Consider the following 7,319-nt stretch of genomic DNA (forward strand, 5'->3'; position numbering starts at 1 on the left):
AAAGTTACTTCAAATGATCTCATGAATCCCTCATTTCCCGGAAGTACCATAATTTTGGGACACCCTGTATACATTCCGGCGTGCAGTGCATGTGGTCGATCGGTTTTTATACGCTATGCGTGATGCAAAAATTATTTTTACCTTAAAAACATTTTATCAAGAATATCATTATTGCAAAAACTACATAGAATAAATTATCGGTACTCGTTACAAATATTTGTTATTAAAGATTTGTTATTGAATATGTATGTATATTTAATGCCTATATTCCTCGTTTTATTTCTATCCATTATTAATAACTTGTAGCTTACAATTGACAAACTTAATAATCTACGCTGAGATGTTAGGCAAGGAGCTACAACTCTATAGTTAATGTTTGGAGCACTGTTTCGACTGCGATCTATGCTAGCGACGAACTTGTACGAACTAAAATTCAATATGGCGGTTTAGGAGTAATTCAAATTCTGAATTCTATAGCCAAAATGTATTAAGCATGTATTAAATATTTTTCTTTCGAAAATATGTTATGTACACCAAAAAATAGTTATGTACACCATCATACAAACTAAAAATAGCAGCAACATAATGGTGAACATAACACAATTTCGAAAAAATTGTACTTAATATACTATGATGTAGGGAAAAGAAAATAATCAAAGTAAAAAATTAATATAGAAAAAAAATCTTGTTTTTTTGTATTTTACAAGACTGTTTACAAATGTAGCCATTTGCGATCGCGCTCTCGAACTGTCTCGCACGCAGCGCTCGCAAAGGATGAACTACTCGATCCACCCGAATCTTGCGAGATAGTGGAGCAGAGCACGGGGCACGTCACGCGATCGAACTATAAAATATCATTTAATACCTCATTTAATACCAGGATAATTTTCCAGCCTGTTGCGTAATAGGGCACGATTCGTTAATATGTGTTTTTTTTTCCTTTTAATAAATAATTAATATGTAAGCACCAAGCCAAAATGAATGTGTTTGCAAAACCATTATAAATTCTTTTTTGTACAAAATCTTTATGGATATAACATGTATAATTAAATGTTAATTTATATGTTAATTCTGGAATCATTTGGCATGCAATATTTTCCGTGTGCCATATGTCTGATATTATAGAAATCATAATATATGTAGTATGATTCTATCCATATATTTCTTAAAAAAGCACGCAGATTTATTTCTTTTTGCAATGTATGCAATTATTAATATTAGTGTTATTTTCGGAAATATAAAAACTGAAGAATTTAAAATAGTTTTGCAAGCATTTCTTTTGCAATATATATCTCATTCTTGTTTTATTGTAGATATAAGATTTTGCTCGTGGAAATTGTGTGAATTAAAGAAAAGAGGATCATTGTCAACGTTTTCACAATTTCCTCTTGCCGTTCTGGGAGACGTTAAATTATTAATTAACAAAGTCTTAAATGTTATATTGCGCGGTTTGAAAGTTTTTATATTATTCGCAAAGGTTCGAAAGATTTTATATTATTCACAGTATTTTATGCAATGCTTGAAATGATTCTATGGTAAATATTCAATTCTTTAGAGACAGGCGTAGGTGTGGTGAGGGAAACCTGCACGAGGGGAGTAGAGACTATGTGGCCCGTGGGCCACCAGTTCCTCAGCCCTAGCAAATGTGATAATCTCTCCTTCCCAGAGTTCCAAAAGTCTTCGTGTAGAGTGTCCTGCTTGCTTCATTCTTCAACTCAGTTATCGATTGTACTGCAAATATAATAAACAAGTTCAATATCAAGAAAAATATGCATATTAGTATTTATTAAGTAATATCTCGCAATACCTTCCAAATTAATCAATGACTCAATGTATGCAAATAATGATCTGATAAATAGTTGTGCAGCATATACTACTTTCACTTCTGGAATTTGGTTTCAAAAAATATGCTTGGATTCGTTAGCTTGTGTAATATTTTGCTGTTTATGTTCGTTACTTCGCGTATCTTGTATGCTGTTTCTATGATTTTCCACGATGCCAATTTATTGTTAATTCCGTTGCTGATTCTAGTATCAATGTCTGTAAATTATTTCATATCCCTTTTAATAAATGTGGTGGATCGAAAAAGGAATAATATCTTGTTATTAAATTTTAATCGTACCTCCTGTAAGAGACAAAATGTTATAATTAACATGTTATGTACTAAGTTATTATAAAGAATAAGGAGACAATAAAACTACTTACTATGTTCTATTCCTCGTTGGAAATATAATTTTTTTGTATCCTCTAGCATTTACTGCTGCAACTTTGACTGTCGCATACTAATGCTAGAACCTCGAATCCTGGGGCCCGAGGCACAATACAAAATTGAGGCCCCTAATATGCTATGACATGCTATAACAAATAGAGCGATTATTTTTTATTTTAGAATGTAAAGATAATGAATACGAAAAAATTAAACTTATAAAATTTTATTTGTAGTATTGAAAAATTAATTTAAATAACAGCTTTTCTGGACTTTTGCTTTGAAAACTTATTGACAATTTCTTCATAGTCTAAGGTATTAATTATATCATTTTCCATGAACACCAGATTTATATTTTTTAATATTGTGATTACATAAGTAATAGTAGGATATTTACACAATGATATAACTATTCCTTTACAAATTACTTAATTCCTTTACTTACTTCAAAGCAAGTACATATTGCGAAAGTATGTAAGTAAGTAAAGTATGTAAGTGAGAGTAATAGCAACAGAACTTCGATTCGCGAAGGTGAATGTCCCGCTAGAAAAGCCTTAATGACGAGTACTCTAGTGGGACCAGAACGAAACGCTCTCTTTTTCTCCAGATCTTCGTCTTTTTAGCCGTCCACATGAGAATGAAACAAAACAACGATTTTTGGTGGTCTCGTTGATAACATCTCGTTACATCTTGTGTTCCATACTTCTTTCGTCTTTTTAAAGTAAATCTAATATAAACATAAAATACACATTTTGCCAATTTCGACTCTTATTTCGGGGGCCCCTTTGCGACGGGGGTCCGAGGCGCACGCCTCATGTTCCTTGGGGTTAATCCACCACTGGCAACTACTTCCTTAATAATACATATCAGATATGGAGATTGTGTCGTATTCTTGCAAAAATGATATGCAAGAGATACCTTCCAATTCCTCAAGATACCCTTTAATTTAAAAAACTAGCGCATGGTCAGCTATCATTTAACGTATCAAAATATACTTTTGGCGATATTGCTGTTTTGTCACAAATTAATGTGGTAAGCCTGTCATGCCATCTCATTCTTTTAGCCTCAGATTCTAAGTGTTGCATTATAGCGTCGTTGATACCAGGAGCAACAGAAATATCTTTTAATAAATTGTTTAGTATTGCAGCTCTTGACAGCACTCTTTAATGTTCTTAACATTTTATATACTGAAGGGGAAGCTTTATAGACTGATACTGATCATGCAAAATCTAAGTTATTAATTTGTACAAATTCATTTCTTTAAACACAATAATAATTTATTGTATACTTAAGACTTTTCTGTAAGAAACGTAATTTTACCTTCGCTTTATATTGTGACCGTTGTAACTATTGAAACATAAATAAACCTGTAGGTTATAACCTCCACATTTCTGTTAATAAATCGTAAAAATTTATTTTGTAAATAAAAGCTTAATTTATGTAATAAATACTATGTAATTGTTTCTATGTACATATACTAGGTTGTCCCATAAATTCGTGTTGTTTATTTTTGTACTATATGAAATAATACTTTAATCTTACCTATGTAGCTTACAAAAAAATATAATCTCCCACTTTTCAGACAACGACATGATCCTATTGCTATAACATTTCTTTGGTTCAGACAAAGTAGGTGCAATAGAAGAAGAAGGGGAGAGGAAAGAAACGGACTTTAGGCAGTAGATATAAGTGATAAGAATGAGAATGAGAGTGATGAATGAATGGATGCAAATGAGTGAAAGACTAAGCTAGAATTGTAACGTTAGGTTTATGTAAACCAAGTCCAATTTCTTAGCCGTGAGGCCGGAATAATAAAGCAATATATGTATACATTTCTTTGGTTCATCGTAAAAATATTTTTGTAAAGCCTTTTCTATTGCGTTTACATCCTTAAATTTCTTGTTGGCTAAAAAATGTTGTAGTGATCGAAAGAGGTAGAAGATATCCCACAATAAGGTGGATGCGATACAGAAAGGATTACGATTCGTTGCGTGCAAGCAACGATATGCACGTTGCCACGCGATCAAGTCTATTACGCTCCGTAAATTGATGCGGCACTCATATACGTCCAGCTTTCGCAGTATTCCTGTTTGTAGTTTCCAATTTTAATAAAGTAATATATGTAAATTTAACACACTTGAGCATATACTCTTAATATTATAATAAAATCGATGCGTGTTTACAGACCAACTAACGAAACAAGAGAGAGAGATCATTATACAAATCCAAATGTCTTTAATCTAATAAGGGGTCACCTGACAATGTACTGTCCCTTGCTCAGAAGTCTGTCGTTTCGACAGAGGGGCAAAGGGGTATTCCACTCGCTCCGTCTGACCTGCACGCCTGTAGTCCCCACATTTCTATGACCTCTCGAAATCCACTTCTATTGGTAAACGAGAAGACCCACAAGCTAATAGCCGCGAGGAGAAAGGGGGATCAGTCGTTCGCTCTACCTAATCACTCACGTCTCTTCTTCAGCACGAAACTTAGCCAATAATAAAAGTCTGGAATAAAAAAGGTTATGCATAATATATTTCCTAGAGTTGCTTGTTTCTTAGTTGAAAGTCTCGTATTATTACAATTGTTTTTCACGGGTGGATGTCTGCACAACAGCATACAACTTAGTAATCTTTTGATCCGTGGTGAGACGTAATCTCCTTTTGACTAGGCTACAATATAATCCTAAATATTTTTGCATGTACCGAGTACAATGTGACATTTCGTAAATATAGAGTATATGCTTTAAATTGCTTTTATAAAATCCTTGGGAAGGCGGCCGCAGGCTTTGCGTGTGTCCGTGTACGATCATAGTGGGCATTGTGGTCCGAAATACTGGTCAAGTCATGAATTCAACATTCGTAAAATGTTGAAATCTTTGCAATATCACTATGCATAGCCAAGTGTTTTACTAGTTATTGTAGAGCAGGCAAACAAACTTCCTTACAATTCCGACATTTTTAATCCATTTCCAAGAAAACAGTTTCTATATCTATTTTCCGGTTTGAGTTGACATTTAATTTTAGTTTCAACTTCCTGTAAATTGATGACAATAAAAATAGTGTTAGAAAATCTGCGTCGTTTAAGGGGTCTGACCACTTTGAAAGTTTAAAAAAATCGAATTTTTTTGTCTGAAATAGTAGTTTGCAGTCTTAAAAATAAATTGCAAAAGGTTCCAGGCTTTAAAACAAATTATTTTTAGAAATAAGAAGCCTGTGGCCGATTCGTTTACCTGTGTGCCGTAGCGTTAAATGGAAATTAATGAAAAATTACGTTTAGAAACTTTAAACGTATATTTCTGAAAACTGTGTTTTTAAAAAAACGATCACCTTAAAATTTTGCAGTTACCTTTAGTATAATATATATTAGGCATTGACGATCCATGTTTTTCTAATTTTCAATAATTTCGGACAATGTAAAGAAAAGACACAATTTTTTTATACAAATTCAACAGGTCAAACACAAACAGCTGCTATTTTGATAATTTTCACAAAAATGGAAATGTTCGATCGTCAATACCCAGAGTGATATCCTAGTTTTAAACATTTTTTGAATTTTTGTTCCAAGTAATCTAGTTTGGGAGGAATCCTGCACAAGGAATTCAAAGCGGTGCCATTTAAAACCTAAATAAGAAGCATTTAAAACAAAATTAACACTGTCTTTTTATAGTTCATAACATTGTAAAACAAACCATAAAAACTTATATCGATCAAACGTTTATTTCTCTTCTGCTATTATTTTAAAGTGCAAGTACTTTTTGATCGCGTCGATGTGATCTAACCCCTTAATCGTTTATATTCCCAAGTAATCACGTTTAATTAATTTACGGCCGAAACACCATTTTTCCTTTTTTCAGGTCTTTGTTGAATCGTATTTATATATATCCAGTGGATAAAATATCAGAGAAATTAACTTTTGAGACTCGGATACTGTCATCTCATAAAAATCATAAACAATCAGCATTAACCATTTTATAAATTGTATAAACATACTTATTCAGTGACTTGTTTACATCACCAACGATATGTATCGATAAGAAAATATCTAAATACTTTAACCTTTTGATCACAAACGTGCAACCACAAATAGAACACTGTCGACTGATGCTGCTGGCGACCAGTGCTAACGAATCGACCTTTATTATCGGCAAAGTTTTGTTAACCAAAATAGCGTTGCTGATATGCGATATCAATGTCAATAATTCCAATGTAACACGATTTTACAAACTTTGTGGCAAGCACTTTTCGATATAAGGAAAACAACGTTTCGCGAAATTTTCTAAGTGGAAAGTTCGAGGAGTTTCCCTTCACCGCCGTCCACTCAAAAAAATACATATAAGCTATTTGATAGTGAAAGTTCTATCCCAATAAATCGATCCGCTCTTTAGTTATGTAAAGGATGATTTATTTTAAAACTAAAGATTAACTTTGGTAGGATTTTCACTATTAAATAGCTTATATTTTTAGTAGTAAATCCACAATATTGTTATGACTTGTCCAAATCAAGTCACTGTAACGTGATACTGTCCTGTGATGGACAACCCTTAAGGAAGTAATAGAAGATAGGGATTGCCACGAAAATGTTGTACCGACAGACAATCGGAAGTCGAAATCGGACCGTCGCACATTAGTCAGTTTCCATACAAAAAGCGAAAAAAAGCCAGTTTTAAAAAATGTCCCCATAATACATAATTTATTTACTAGTAATCAATTAAACATGTGGCTTATTATTTACTATGATTTTATTTATCACTTCTTCATTTTGGACACAGCTACATGGCTTCAAAGTAATTGAATTTAATCGAATTGAAAACAAAAATTGTATTTTCAAAAAATTTGTTTATAAACAATTAATGTTTTTTTTTGTTTTCATTATTCTACCCCAACAAAAACCCAAATATATGTACTAGTAATATAAAATGAAAAACTAAGGCTTAAATATATAATTTTAGTTGTTATATGTTTTTTTCTGCTTTTTGTATGGAAACCGACTACCGTGCGTCGGGCAATCAACATGTCGATATTAAATATCTGTTGTATAATTGCTTTTGTAACATGATTTGGTATTGTAATATTGCAAATAAACTGCCGCGACGCATGACACGTGGAGTTAATGA

At 32.6% G+C, this 7,319-nt stretch overlaps 1 long non-coding RNA gene across 6 annotated transcripts; it reads right to left on the minus strand.

The window, feature by feature from the left end:
- Window positions 1–666: 666 nt before the first annotated feature.
- Window positions 667–6,288, minus strand: LOC117225868 (uncharacterized). 6 transcript variants are annotated; one of them, XR_013033922.1, is made up of 5 exons: window positions 4,786–6,288; window positions 4,462–4,710; window positions 2,206–2,355; window positions 1,808–2,125; window positions 667–1,731 (listed from the first exon to the last, which is right to left on the minus strand). It is a non-coding gene; the product is annotated as an uncharacterized LOC117225868 (long non-coding RNA). The 6 variants fall into 6 exon arrangements; XR_013033920.1 differs by lacking the exons at window positions 4,462–4,710; window positions 4,786–6,288 and adding exons at window positions 2,652–2,933; window positions 3,749–4,445; XR_013033918.1 differs by lacking the exons at window positions 4,462–4,710; window positions 4,786–6,288 and adding an exon at window positions 3,749–4,436 and having other exon boundaries at window positions 1,288–1,731.
- Window positions 6,289–7,319: the final 1,031 nt, after the last annotated feature.

The sequence above is a fragment of the Megalopta genalis genome, chromosome 7, assembly GCF_051020955.1.
Source record: "Megalopta genalis isolate 19385.01 chromosome 7, iyMegGena1_principal, whole genome shotgun sequence".
NCBI classification, from domain to species: Eukaryota; Metazoa; Arthropoda; class Insecta; order Hymenoptera; family Halictidae; genus Megalopta; species Megalopta genalis.